The sequence below is a fragment of the Erinaceus europaeus genome, chromosome 14, assembly GCF_950295315.1.
Source record: "Erinaceus europaeus chromosome 14, mEriEur2.1, whole genome shotgun sequence".
Classification (NCBI taxonomy): Eukaryota; Metazoa; Chordata; class Mammalia; order Eulipotyphla; family Erinaceidae; genus Erinaceus; species Erinaceus europaeus.
In genome coordinates, this window is record NC_080175.1 from 12,552,457 (window position 1) to 12,568,409 (window position 15,953).

Consider the following 15,953-nt stretch of genomic DNA (forward strand, 5'->3'; position numbering starts at 1 on the left):
TCCAGCAAAGGATTTTCCCATTAAAAGATACATCTTTTAATCTTGTAACCACTATAATCAGTTCTGTACTTCTCTGGCGCTGAAGCCTATGTAGCCAAAACTTCCCCTTTAGAAGGAAGCTGAATGAATATATGAGCCATATATGAAATGGGTCTCAAAAGGACCTCACAGAATTCCCACTGGTCCTATAGGCTATTGTTTTCAAACTCTTTCAGAGAAAGAGAATTGAAATGAGAAAAAGTAAAGTTGAGTAAAACACAATTTCTAGGTAATGTTATTTTCTATAAGGCCCACTAGATTGGACTCTCCTTGTATAAATGAGTGTCACATATTTTACAGATGTAGACATGAAAACCTTAAATGATCTACAAGACACACACACACACACACACACACACAGAAAACGTGATAAAATTTGCCTAGAATCTTGACTTATGTTTCAGAATCTTTCATAATCAAGAAATTTTAAAGCTCCAACATGATATTATCTTGTTTTTCCAAAGAAGTACAGTCAGCATCCTAGCAGCTATAAGACACTACAATAATTCACAGTATTGGTAATAGCAGTCATAAATCTCGCAGAATGGTGAAATTTCACTCCACAGACATGGTGGGGAGGGGAGAACGTCAGTTCTACTGAAGTAGGATGAAACTGTTAAGATCTTTTAGAGTTTTCTCCCTGAAGAAAAATAGGACTAGTAAATTTGTTTTCTTCACCATTAGCCAGATATCAGAATGTCTTGGGGGGGGGATATATTTTCATCTCTGCTTATGCCCTTCAATAATGGTAGCATATTATAGTGAATAAAAATCTGACAATTGACATCATCAAATTGTTTGAAAGAAATTCAAATGAGTTTTCAAATGAAATAGTAAATCTACTGATCTTTTTATTGTTATTAGAAATGCTAAAAGATCCAATCTGGAGTAATGAGCCCAAGCAGCCTCTTCTCAGTTGGCTGGCCAGAGGATGATCTCTACTCTGCTTATTGGTTGCTTTCTGGCCTTTACTGGGCTTCTGAAAGCATCTGAGCCAATGAGAACTGTAGACCCCCTGCCTCAAGAGCCAGAAATCCACTCATTCAAAGGGAACCCTAGTGCAGCTGGACAGTATTTTTAAGACATTGAGAGTGCATGAGGGGGCTGGGCTGTGGCGCCCCAGATTAAAAACACATGGACACTGGTTTGAGGCCCTGCTCCCTACTTGCAAGAGGACAGCCTCGTGAGGGGTAAAGAGGGTCTGCAGGTGTCTACCTTTCTCTCCTACTATCTTCTCATCCTCTCTCTTTCCCATCTAACTAAAAAAAAGGGAGAAAATGACTGTCAGAAGCAGTGAATTCATACTGCCGGCACCAAGTCCCAGCCACTGGAGGGGGGGGGGGGGATAATCTGCTAAATTAGATAGGAAAAAAAAAAATCAATTTTAGATACTCTTTTAAAGTTTACTGATGGTGTTATGTTTACATGGCCATAATCTGAAACACCAACTTCTCTCCCACCACTAAACTTAATAATCCCCTTTCTCTTGGATTCACTCTTTTCTTCTCTTGTTGTCACATTTGCAAAAAAAAAAAAAAAAAAAACACCACACTTACACTCTGATCCTGCCAATTTTTCTATTTAACACATTTCAAACATATTGTTATAAGTAAATCCAAGGAAATAAATCCAAAGATTCTTGATTCACTGTGCTGGGCTAATGCTTCCTTCCTTTCTATTTTTAAAACTGGAGATAAAATGAGCATTCCTAAATTTTTCAGAATTGTTTAACAAAAATAGTATTAGGGGTTAAGTGAAGAAATTTATCTTTTATGAAATTCTATCCTAGTGAACTCAATGGATCAAATACTCACATTTACTTTCGCTGCAAAATATCTACTATGAAGTCAGCTTTTTTTTTTTTTTTTCGGCATAAATTCACAACAACAAAGAAAAAAAAGAAAATAACTAACTAGCAGAAAAAAGTTTGGGTATTTGAAAGTATCAACTCACTTGAAAGGGGGAAGTAAAACAGTATCTCTCTCTCTTTCCCCTCCCCTTTCTTCCCCTTCCCTCTCAATTTCTCTCTGTCTCTATCTAAAATAAATGGATAAAAATATAAAGAGCCCAAGAAAGTTTTGTGACTCAGAGGCATGAAGTAACATGGAAGGTAGAGAAGGATCTCTGGAATGAAACTGAGAAAGACTGAGAACAATACAAAACCCCCACAGTTCCACATCCACACTCCCAACAGCTAGAGACGACCCAAACACAATTATAGCAGGAGGTTTAATCCACAGAGAACTTAATCCAGACTTAAGGCACGGGGCATAACAGAAAGAGGGACTATAGTACACAGCTGAAAATCTAGGTTTTCTTATCTCTTTTCTTACATGTGCTCAGGCAGAAAAAATGGGAATACCTACCTGCAGCAGGTAGGTATTTGACATTTTCCAAATAAATGGCAATGCACTGGTTTCATGCCATGTAAATCTTTCACCATTTACCAGGCAAATGGCAAGTCAGCCTCTTTGCATCACCCTACAGTGAAACCTACTAGTCAATTAATTTCACCCAATAATTTTTTATCTTTTTTAAATTTTTTTTAAAAAATTTTAAATTATCTTTATTTATTGGACAGAGACAGGCAGAAATCGAGAGAAGAGGGCGGTAGAGAGGGAGAAACACAGATAGATGCCTGCAGCCCTGCTTCACCACTCGTGAAGCTTTCCCCCTGCAGGTGAGGACCGGGGCTCGAACCCTGGTCCTTGCACATTGTAATACGTGTGCTCAACCAGGTGCGCCACCACCCGGCCCCCACCCAATCATTTTTTAAGTTTTTTTTTTTTCCTCCAAGGTTATTGGCTGGGGCTTGGTGCCTACACTAGAAATCCACTGCTCCTTGAGGCCATCTTTCCCATTTTGTTGTCCTTTGTTGTTGCCTTTGTTATTGTTGTTGGATAGAACAGAGAGAAATCGAGAGGGGAGTGGAAGACAGAGAAGGACAGAAAAATAGACACCTGCAGACCTGCCTCACCGCTTGCGAAGCAAACTCCCGCTGCAGGTGTGTGTGGGGGTGCTCTGATCTGGGATCTTTATCGGTCCTTGCATTTTGTGCCATGTGCGCTTAACTCGCTGCGCTACCGCCCAGCCCGCTCACCCAGTCATTTTTTAATGAATTCCTCTTGAATACAGACAATAAATGTTCATGAGACATGAATGATAGAAGTCAAAATCGGGAAAATGAAATTAGAGAATACTTAGTCAAGTGATAAGGGAAGGTTTGCAACCATGAAACAAGAACTCTATTCTTCATAAAAGGACAACAAATGAACAGCAACAAAAAAGTAAAATACAAAATGCAGTGAAATGTTTGGAATAGTAAGTCTAGGAAATCTAAAAATTAGGAGGAAATAAATAAAGTTTCTCCTCTTAACAAGGAAGAAAAACTAAAAAAATTGAAAAAAATCATACATAGTAGAGAGTATTTTTAAATTAGCAGCTATACTGAGTATATTAATGTACAGCTCCTATGTTAAGAGCAAATAAACTTGGTCTCAATATTTTCAAGATCAGAATATGTCCCAGAACTGAGACAGGCCCCAAATGAGAGAATCACCATTTTAAACTTACAACTGGAGATAAAAAGAATAAATGTAAGAAACAAGCCAGCTTATCCTCAAGATAACAGTATTCAGATTCTCAATTGCAAGCCTGAAAATTTAAAATAAGTAGAGATAAGAGGGAAATTACTGTCAACCTAGAATTCTGTACCCAGCAAGGTTGTTGATCAAAATGTGTCTCTGAGCATAAGATTCTTTTCATACTGTGTCCTTAAACAGGTACACCACTGCTCAACCCCTGCTTTTTTTGAAACTCATGGAGAATGGAATAAAAGGAGAAGTGACTGAACATAAGGAAATTGTGAAAGGGTGACCAAGGATGATAGACAACTGTGACACATGGCATGAGATTAACTAGTTGAACATGGAACAGAAGGAGTGGGAAAAGAATTATCTAAGAATAATAATGACGATAATAATAATAGGTGTTTGTGGTATATATACACAATGGAATACTACTCGGCTCTTAAAAAAAATGAGATCATCTCTTTTACTTCATCTTGGATAGAATTTGAAGGCATTATGTAAAGTGAAATAAGCCAAAAAGAGAAGGACAAATAACACATGATCTCACTTATATGTGGAACATAAGAAACCAGGACAGAAAAGCAAAACTTGGATTGGGTGACATGTACCACACCAAAGCAAAAAGACCTTGGAGACGGAGGAGTTAGGCAGTAGTGCAGAGGACTTTGGGGTCTTAATGTGCCTGTGTGTCAACAACTATACTGTAAAATGCCACCACTATCACCCCAGGTAAAAATGGAAAAAAGAAAGAATGCAAGTGCTTGGAAATGTTCGTCTTTGAGGAGAAAAGTAATAAATGAAATACCTTAAAGTACTAAGAAGGGAAATAGGATAAGCATACAGAAAGCTAAGTAAATAAAATATATATATATAACAATTTTTGACTAAAAGAAAAGGCTTACACTATATAGTATCTGCTGGTTCAGCAATAAATAACATTATTGTCATAATAATGCAAACACTAACAACTACTTTAACAAAAATAATATAATATTTCTATATATAAAAAGATGAGAGAAAGGCAAAGGTTGGTAATGACAAATCTTTATAATTCCTTAACAAGCATAATCTAGAAATATCAACATAAGTATACCAGAGAAAAGTGTTGAAAATTACTTTCTTTGATATTATGAGGTTAAGTGCACATAATACTAAGCACAAGAGCCCGCACAAGGATGTGGGTTCAAGCCCTACCTGCAGGGGGAATATTTCACAAGCAGTGAAGCAGGTCTGCAGGTGTCTTTCTCTTTCACTCTCTATTTCCCCTCCACTCTCAATTTCTCTCTGTCCTATCCAATGGCCACCAGAAGCAGTGGATTGATGTGTAGTGCCCATACACAGTCCCAGTGATAACACTAGAGGCAAAAAAAAAAAAAAAAAAGTACAGTCTTTATTAATAAGGCTTTAGCTTTCACAAATATATGGATACCCTTGTATAATCAATTAATCTCTGTGCCTCAGTTTCTGTATTTACAAACTCAGAATAGTCAAGTTACCTGTGCTTGAAGAAATCATGTTAAGTGAAATAAATCAGAAATAGAAGGGTGAATATGGGGTGATCTCACTCACAGGCAGAAGTTGAAAAACAAGATCAGAAGAGAAAGCACTAAGCAGAACTTGGACTGGAGTTGGTGTACTGCACTAAAGTAAAAGACACTGGGGTGGGGGGTGGGGGGGTGGGGGGGATGACTCAGGTTCCAGAACATGATGGCTAAGGACCAGTGGGGTGTTGTATTATTATGTGGAAAACTGGGAAATGTTAGGAAATGCTATGCATGTACAAACTATTGTATTTACTTTCGAGTGTAAAACACTAATCCCCCAATTAAAAAAAAATGGAAAGGAAACAAAAATCACCTGTCAATGTCCATTTTGGATTGAAGATGAGGGGTCAAACAAAATAAGTTGTCAAAGTACCTTATAAATAGTAAAGCACTATACAAGCTTTGGAATTTAAATTAAGCTGATCAATATGTTCTTTTTTAAAAAATGTATTTATAAAAAGGAAACACTGACAAAAACCATAGGATAAGAGGGGTACAACTCCACACAACTCCCACCACCAGAACTCCACATCCCATTCCTTCCCCCTGATAGCTTTCCTATTCTCCATCCCACTGGGAGTATGGATCAAGGGACATTATGGGTTGCAGAAGGTCTGAGGTCTGGCTTCTATAATTGCTTCCCTGCTGAACATTTGTGTTGGCAGGTCGGTCCACACTCCCAGACTGTTTTTCTCTAGTGAGGCAGGGGTCTGGGGAACCAGGGCTCCAGGACACATTGGTGGGGTTGTCTGCCCAGGGAAGTCCAGTTGCCATCTTGGTAGCATCTGGAATGTGGTGGCTGAAAGAAGAGTGAGCATATAAAGCCAAACAAATTGTTGACTCATCATGAACCTAAAGGCTAGAATATTGCTGAAGAAAATTTGGGGGTCTCTGTTTTATAGATAGATAGTAGGTCTATTTTAGTTATATTCCAAAAGGCCCATTACTATACTAGTTTTTTGTTTCTTTGTTTTTTCCTGAGCCTGGCATCTGATATGCAGGTGGATCCAAGTTATTGTCTGGGGAGATGATATCATGGCCAGAAAAAGGACCAGAAAGCTGGATCGGGGAAGAGAGTAGCTCCCAAATATGGGAAAGGTGTGTAAATATTGTTGACTGTAAACCTCATCGACTTGGCTGATCAATATGTTCTAATCCTAAGTGAGCAAAAGGATTATTGAAAGGTATTTGAGTCAATACAAAAACAAAAGGTAACAGGGAGAGGGATGGGAAAATAGTTCACTTGGACAGTGTGTTTGCTTTGCCATGCACACAACATGGGCTTCAGCCCAATTCCCACAGAAATGGGAAATTTCAGTGTGGGGGTCTTTCTGTTCCTTCTGTTTCTGTCTCTTTCCATCTGAAAAAAGTCAGCTCAGAGTAGTGAAGCAACAAAGAGAGAGAGAGAAAGGAAAAAGAGAGAGGAGAAAGGAGCAAACAGAGCTATAAGAAAGTTGTTTCAAGAAAGACAGAGCTAGGAGATGTTATACATGTACCAACAATGGTATTTATTGTAAACTATTAAGCTTCCTAATAAAAATTACAATAAAAATAAGAAATTGATTTCAAAACTTATTTTATGAATGGATCTAGTCCAAGCTCTTCATTTTACAGATAAGAAACATCTTATCCAAACTCACAGTGGCAGAACGAAGTTTAAAAGCTAGTTCTCCCGAAATGTAGCCCAGTTCTCTTTGTCTTTTCCCTTGATGGTTCAGGCTAAAAGGGAAAATATTCAGGTTAATTAGTCATGTATTCTTGATTTCAGAAAAGCCTTCCAAGTTTGTTAAGTTTAGTAGGGGCAGAAGATAGCTCAACAGAGACAGCACATACTATATTGTTCATGAGGTCCAGGGCTACAGCCCTAAACACGTAAGAGCACCATGACCAGCGAAAAATGATGCAGTGTTCTCTCTCTCTCTCTCTCTCTCTCTCTTCCTCCCTCTTCTTTTCCCTCTCCCTTTCCCTCTTCCTCTCTCTGTCTTCTCCTATGCCTCTCCTTTCCCTCTTTCTAAATACAGGAGAATATTGGACCAAGAGGAGGCTCAGCAGTGACATTTTGAATGTGTGAGGCCCTGGGTTCATTCTCCAGTGTCATATTAAGCGAAACTATTAAGTAACTTGCACAGTATCAGAAAGCAGAAGCAAGTCTAAATCAAAGGATAGCCAGCCAAAGAAAATACCTTGGGGCTAGCGAGATAGCTCATTTGGATAGTGTGTTGCTTTGCTATGTTCTCCACCCAAGTTTGAGCCCAACCCCTACAACAAGGAAGAAAGCTCTGCTGCTATGATCTCTTTCACTCTATCTACCTACCTCTCTGTTTCTGTAAAAAAAGAACCAAAAATCAAGAATCTTGAACCAAAAAAAGTTGGAACTAAATGGAAGAGGCATGCATAAACCTTTCCATATGCAGTTAGTCAAATCAGGTCAGCACAAAATTTCTCTTGTAAAAGGAGTTGCAAGGATTAGGCTGAGAGGAGGATGTGAGAAGAAAGCAAGAGTAGGCAAGGGCATGAACCAATGATGGACAAGATGTGTCCAGAAGAGATACCTACATTTGGAACTCCTCAAGCTATGGCAGGACATCTAACAGACTTTTCTGTCCTTGTTGATCTCCTATTGAAGGGAATGAGAACATGGAGCAGATGAAAAAAAAAAAAAAAGGATGAGAAATATTTTCTCCATTCTGTTCCCAATAAATCATTTGCTGACACTTCTTTTCCTGAGAAGAACAAAAACTCTTCAAAATTATAGTTTCAGAGACCAGGACATTGTTCATCTGATAAAACACACACACGTGTGGTTTTGTGTGTGTGTGTGTGTGTATGTGTGTGTGTGTATGTGTGTGTGTAAGTCTGGTTTGGGGCCCAGGACCCACAATCAAGCAATGTGCTTGGCAGTGGAGGAGTTGCATAGATAGTGGAGCAATGCCATGGTCTATCTCTAACTATATCTCTCCCTCTCTCCACTATATCATTCTTTCAAAAACAAAAATATTGGAAAACTGGACCTGAGAATTTGCTCAGTAGTATTGTGCATGTGCAAGGTCCTAGGTTCACTGCCCAGTGCCACATTTAATATATATATACTAATACATATATATGTATGTATATATATGTATATATATATTAGTATATATATAGTTTAGGGAATATATATAGTTTAGGGAACTGGGTGGTGGCATACCTGGTTAAGTGCACATGTTACAGTGCTCAAGGACCTGGGTTCAAACCTACCCCCCCCGGCCCCCACCCACAAGGGGGAAGCTTCACAAGTGGTGAAGCAGGGCTGCAGTTGTCTCTCTGTCTCTCTCCCTCTCTACTTCCCCCTTCCTCATAATTTCTGACTGTTTCTATTCAATAAATAGATAAAGATAATAAAAAATTATTATATATAATTTAGAGAGCAAAAATGAGTAAAAGTAAAATTTAAATTTTCTCACAAAAATCAAATATACTACTTTATTCTCAGAAGTCACCCTTTCCCTCTGATAGATCATTCTAATTTCTCAAGATAACATTTGATTTGTCAGTAGTCACTATGTTACATCATCTGACATTCAAATAAGCCACCTTTAGAAAGAACTATACAATGAAAAATAGTGTCACTAAACACATAGAAGTACTTAAGATTCTGTGCAATAGAAATGACTGTTTTGATTGTGAGGCAATTCAGTAACTGTTACAATCAAATTCTCATTTATTTATTTGTATTGCCACCAGGGTTATCTCTGGGGCTTGATGGCTGCGTGAGGAATCCCCTGTTCCTGGTGTTGAGTTTTCTTTCTTTTTTTTTCCTTTTTCTGTTTTTTATATAACATAGAGAAATTGAGAAGAGAGGGGAAGATAGGGAGGAAAAGAAACAGAGACACCTACAGCCCTGCTTCACCACTCATGAAGTATCTCCCCTGTGGGTAGTGTCTGGTGGCCTTGAGCCTGGGTCCTTGAGCACAGTAACATGTGTGCTTAACTAGTTGTGCCACTGCCCAGCCCCACAATCAAATTCTTTCTTATTTTAAATACTTTTAATATTTATTTATTTATTGCCTTTTGTTGCCCTTGTTTTATTGTTGTAGTTATTATTGGTGTTGTTATTGCTGCCATCGTTGTTGGATAGGACAGAGAGAAATGGAGAAAGGAGGGGTAGAGAAAGAGGTGGAGAGAAAGATAGACACCTGCAGACCTGCTTCACTTCCTGTGAAACGACTCCCCTGCAGGTGGGGAGCCGGGGGCTCCAATTGGGATCCTTACTCTGGTCCTTAGTGTCACCTGCGCTTAACCCCTTGCACTTCTGCCTGACTCCCCACAATCAAATTATTTCTCTCTCCCTCTCTCTCTCTCTCTCTCCCTCCCTCCCTCTCTCTCTCTCTCCCTTCCTTCCTTCTTTCCTTCCTCCCTTCTTTCTTTCCTTCCTCCCTTCCTTCCTTCCTTCCTTCCTTCCATTCTTTCATTTCTCCTTTTATTGCCCTTGTTGTTTTTTATTGTTGTAGTTATTATTGCTATTGTTGTTGTCATCGTTGTTGGATAGGACAGAGAGAAACGGAGAGAGGAGGGAAGACAGAGAGGGGAAGAAGATACACACCTGCAGACCTGCTTGTGAAGTGACTCCCCTGCAGGTGGGGAGCCGGGAATGGAACCGGGATTCTTTTTTTTTTTATTTTATTTTATTTTATTTATTTATTCCCTTTTGTTGCCCTTGTTTTTTTTTTATTGTTGTAGTTATTATTGTTGTTGTCGTTACTGTTGGATAGGACAGAGAGAAATGGAGAGAGGAGGGGAAGACAGAGAGGAGGAGAGAAGGATAGACACCTGCAGACCTGCTTCACCGCCTGTGAAGCGACTCCCCTGCAGGTGGGGAGCCGGGTTCGAACCGGGATCCTTATGCCGGTCCTTGTGCTTTGCGCCACCTGCGCTTAACCCGCTGGCAACCGGGATTCTTAAGCTGGTCCTTGTGCTTCGTGCCATGTGCGCTAAACCTGCTGCGCTACCACCGGACTCCCCACAATCAACTTCTTAAGGCATTGCCCCCATATAGATAAACCAAGTAGAATCACTGTAAACCTTAGTGTTTTCATGTTCCCTCCATCTAGAGAAAAAGTGAGTCACAGTAAGAAAAACAGGAAGTGCTTAAAAAACAAAAGCTCCTTAGTAAAATAAGCAGCTCATAAGAATAACATACTAGTTACTTGAAAGCTGCTTGGGGTCCTGACGCATAAAAATATGTTTGTGTTTATAAGGAAAAGAATATGAAAGAGAATTATGGACCTTCTAGTCAAGGGAGACAAGACAAAGCCGTTGGGGTGCATATTTCCTTGCACAGAGCTCAGAGACAAAGAAGAACTACAGTACAGTACACAAATAATAATAAAAAAAGAAAGAAGAAAGAAAAGAAAAATATCTGACAAATGATTGCCTAGCCCCACAAATTCTGATAACATGACATTCGACTTATTAAAAACATCAGTCTTGGAAGACTCCAGGCACTGTAATTTTGAAAATGCACACAAGTAAATTAAAACCAGTCTTATGATTCTTCTCATTGTAAGTCCCTCACCCATATCCTTCTGCAAAGCTGATGGGAAAATTTAAATTAAATGAGAAAAAAAAAAGCCAAACTGAACATGGCTGATTTTAAACAAGAGCACAAGTTTCCTGTATTCCTGTATTTTTTTTTTTTAATTAAGCTACAGTTTGAAATTCTTTCTACACCTGAAGAGAACACTCCCCCCCCCCCCCCCCCCAGCGATAGCTAGTCAGAGTGTAGACAGACAAAATGGTCTATCTACAGCTAGGAAACATATACAAGAGTTTTATTTAGTAAGTTATCTAAAGCCCTTGGTAGCAGACATTTGCAGACATGCTCTGTGGCTGTGGTCTTCTTTAATTGATGGAGGTGACACCAAGTAGCACAAAGAGAGCCAGAGAGCTGGGAGACTCAACTCTTGGTCCCTCCATTAATATAACAGTAATAAATAAAGACATTAATTGACTCTGCTTAAATGTTATTGTTAGTGCAATTGCAATGTAATCAAAATCCCAAATGAGATAAAATGTCAACATTCAAGGAAAACAGTGAAGTCTTAATTGTGCTGCTGGTAAATAGCCATCCATGACCCATGAGCTACGGAACATTAAAAAACTATGTTATTTCCTTCCTTCCTTCCTTCCTTCCTTCCTTCCTTCCTTCCTTCTTTCCTTCCTTTCTTCATTTCTTCCTCTTTCACTTCCTCCCCCCCATCCCTTTTTTCTATCCTATGTGTTATGCCAGGGAGCAAATTCAGGGCTTTTGCATCTGCTCACTATTACCAAGACACGCCCCTGGCCCAATTTTTCTTCTCTATTTTTTGAGGGTGGGGGGAAGAGCAAACACCAAAAGCCTTTTCCACCATCCATAATGGTCCGATGTTTTCATCCTGGTTGCTGTCACCTCTTGCACAGGCACTCCACCCCTAAGGTACTTCTCTGTTTCTTGAAGCCTGTAACTAAGGTGACAGCAATTTCACAACGTCTCCCCTTAAATGTCACAGTGAAGTATGTAATCACATGTTTGGGGCCACTGCAGTGACCTTGGGAAGGCTCCAGAGAACAAAGCACACTGTTCCCACATTCTGTCCCAAACTGGGAACTTCAGCTCAGTGATTTTATCCTCTAGCTCTATCCAAATGCCCTTGAGGAACTAACATGTTTTGTTTATAGCTATTGTAACTATTTTGTAGATGTGACTTGGTCCCTGTTTCTGGGGATGGTTTTGGTAAAGAATATACAGTGTAAAGGTGCATCACCTCGGGGGCAGGTGGCGGTGCACCCAGTCAAGCACACCTATCACCATGCGCAAGGACTGGGGTATGAGCCCCCACCCCCTTCCCCTGTTCCCCACCTGCAGGGGGACTCTTCACAGGTGGTGAAGCAGGTCTGCATGTATCTCTCTTCACTTCTCCATGTCCCCTTCTCTCAATATATCCCTGTCTTATCCAATTAAAATAGGAAAACAAGGAAAAAATAGCCACTAGGAGTAATAGATGTGTAGTGCCTGAACCCAGCCCCAATAATAACCCTGGTAACAATAAAATAATAACAATAATAACATAAAAGCATCACCTCCACTGAAACCACCCAGAACACACATGCATACTGTCAAGATCCTTTAACTACTCCTTGGCCAGATAAAGGGAAAATGACTGTGAGAGGTCACTAACACTCTTCAAATCATGTCTGTGACTGGCAGAGGATGTCTATGCTTTTTAAAAGAAAAGTAAAAGAAGGAATACATGCAGCAGACTTAAATACTAAGGATGGGATTGTAGAGCGACTCCCAGATGACAGCTTGGCGGTGGATATCAAGTCAGTCATAGTGGGGAACTACCTAGCACTGCCAGGTGCAAACTGAATCCAGTTTGCCAGGTGGAATTTTGGCATCTCCAACAATGAGTGGATTTCAGGAGAGTACTGGAATGAAAGGTTAGGAAACACCCTCCCCAAACTCAAGTCTGGCAGGCATCAGCGGCATCAGTCCTGACTATTTTTAATGGCTAGGAGGATGCTTAGGGAAACGTCAGTCTTTGAGATTACCCCCAGTTTCTTCTGCATAAATAATAGCATCATTACCGACAGATTCTTGGCTCAACCGATCTCCTTTTAAATATGGAGACTAATCAAAATGAAAAACTTATTAGAGAAAGATTGGAAAGAGTGAAACTGGAAATGATCACTCAAAATAAGGAAAAGAAATCAACCTCATTCAAGGGGGGAGAAGAGAATATGGGCATTCTGAGCTAGCCAGATACCAAAAATATGTAAGGAATAAACAGCCAGGCAGCAAGGCTGTGGTGGCATAATGCATTTGGAGGGTTCAGCGACTCAAGGGAAATGGGAGAAGCCAGGACTAACCCCCAACACATGCTCAGGGGATTTGTAGATGCCCAGAAGTCCTGGCAGGTTGACAATATTGCATCTGGTGGGAAAATTTCCCCCTGGCTTATGATCAGTGTATGCCCTAAAGCCTCAGGACTACTTGTGCTCATTATTTTTACCTGAACTGTTGCAGCAAAAGCTCTCCTCATTCATATGAACGCTTAATGTTTCTGAATCATCCTACATTCTCAGCAACAATTATCCCGTGATTAGATTTCCAAAGTTAATTAAGTTAAAAAAGACTCTTCTATTAGTTCAGTTTTTTTCCTGCCTTTTTCATTTTTATCAAGTGTCCTTTCAGACCTTAATCATGAAAGCATATAAATAAGAGTGCCCAATTAGTCTTCTCTTGAACATGTATTTATTCTTATCATATTTCTGCCACATATACCCCCAGTAAAAAGTCCCAATGTTCACTTCTGGATTCTATGTTGCTACACAGACTGTAATTATTTTAGCTGATTTTGTCTAAACTATTTCCGGTCTGGTTTTGTCATTTTTCAGATGAAAAAGATGAAGTGGAACAGAACATTCAAAACTAGGATGTGTACTTTATAAAAATGATCATGGATTTATCACAGTATTCTCTGCAACCCATTTTAAATATGATTTGTGTTTACTTATTTATTCCTTTTTTAAGGTGTATTTTTGTCAACTGTCCACTATCTGTTCACATGTTTTTCTAAAAGGATTAAAGCTAATTCAGTACCCATTAGTTATTTCTGAGATGCATTAGAATCCTATCACCTCAAAATAAAATGTCTGGAGGCTTCTAAGTTTTTGTGACTGTGGGTTTTAAGTAGTCTAGTACTTCTTTGTCATCCATGCTAGATAATTATGAAGATAATTTCTTAACTCTTGACATTGAAACTCCTCCTTTCCACATCCTTCACTTACACAAACTATTCTGCTCTCCTCAGTTACTAATATTTGCAGAGACTATCAAGACAGACACCTGCAGACCTGCTTCACCACTTGTGAAGCGACTCCCCTGTAGGTGGGGAGCTGGGGGCTCGAACCAGGATCCTTATGCCTTGTGATTTGCACCACATGCCTTTAACCCACAGCGCTACCACCTGACTCCCGATCCTATATTTTTTAAAAACATTGTATGTCCTTCATCAAAAATGAGAAAGAAAAAAAAAAAACAGCAGAGAGAACAGGATAAAGAAGAGTGACAAGTCAGGAGGTTTTTATGATTGATAATCTATGTGAGAGAATGATGGTTGTTACCAAAGTGATCACCATCAAGACTGTAGAAAAGTGGCCAAATTCTGGAGGTACAGATAGATGACTAGGTAGATGACAGACAGACAGACAGACAGACAGACAGATGATAAGCTTTGCATGCATATGTGAGAGAGGAAAAAAACAAAACAAAACAGAGTATTGCTCTGCTATTTTATGTGACTGAACCCAGGACTTCATTCATGCAAGGTATGAGCTCCACCACTGTGTCATCTCCCCAGTACCCGAAAAGATTTTCTTCAGGTTATGCTAATGGACTAAACATAGAAAACTGGAAAGAGAGAAGTCAAGGGTAGATCCAGCATTTTCACCTTGAGTATCTGGAAAAACAAAATCTTCATTTACTAACATAAGGGCAGAGGAGGACCTAGTGGGGGTTGAATTGTTAGGTGGAAAACTGGTAAAAGTTATGCATGTACAAACTATTGTATTTTACTGTTGACTGTACACCACTAATCCTCCAATGAAGAAATTAAAAAAAAACAACAACTCCATTTACTGAAATAAAGACATCTGTGGGAAGGAAGATTAGAACTTCATATCTACATTTGACAAATTGGAGATGGCTGAGAGAAATTCAAATGAAGATATTGAATAGGAAATTGGATATTAGCAGTTGGTGTTGTAGAAAATGACTAGTGGTGAAGATAAAAGTGTAATAACTGTCTAAGTTTAAAAAATGATGACCCTGGATGAGATCTCCCAGGAGTGAATATAAGTAGAGTTTGAATATTATTGACAATAATAATATGTATAAGATATATACAGTAGGACAGCAACATCTAGGAATTTGATGCTTCCGTTTTCCTTTGTAAATGTCAGAAATTGTACTGGGGAGGGCTGGGTGGTGGCACACCTGGTTGAGCGCATGTATTACAATGTGCAAAAATTACAACTATACCACTCCTCATCTCTGGTATATGCAATGTCTGGGATTGAATCTGGGACCTTAATGCATGTAAGTCTTTATATATATGTGTATATATATATATATATATATATATATATATATATATGATTTTATTTTATTTTTTATATTTATTTCCTCTTGTGTTGCCCTTTTTTATTGTTGTTGTATTTATTGTTGTTATTGATTTCATTGTTGTTATATAGGACAGAGAGAAATGGAGAGAGGAGGGGAAGACAGAGAGGAGAGAGAAAGATAGACACCTGCAGACCTGCTTCACCACCTGTGAAGTGACTCCCCAGCAGGTGGGGAGCCAGGGGCTTGAACCAGAATCCTTAGGCCGGTCTTTGCACTTAGTGCCACATGCGCTTAGCCCGCTGCACTACCGCCAGACTCCCTGCATGTAAGTCTTATGCTCTACCCCTGAGATATCTCCCTAGTACGATTTCTTTTTTTATTATTATTATCTTTATTTATTGGATAGAGACAGCCAGAAATCAAGAGCAAAAGAGGTGATAGAGAGGGAGAGAGACTGAGAGACACCTGCAGCCCTGCTTCCCCTCTCATAAAGCTTTCCCCCTGCAGGTGGGGACTGGGGGCTGGAACCTAGGTCCTTGTTCACGCCTAACAAAGTGCGCTACCGCCCAGTTGCCCTAAGAATTTCTAGTTGCGGGGCCAGGTAGTGGAGAACCTTGTTGAGCCCACATGTTACAG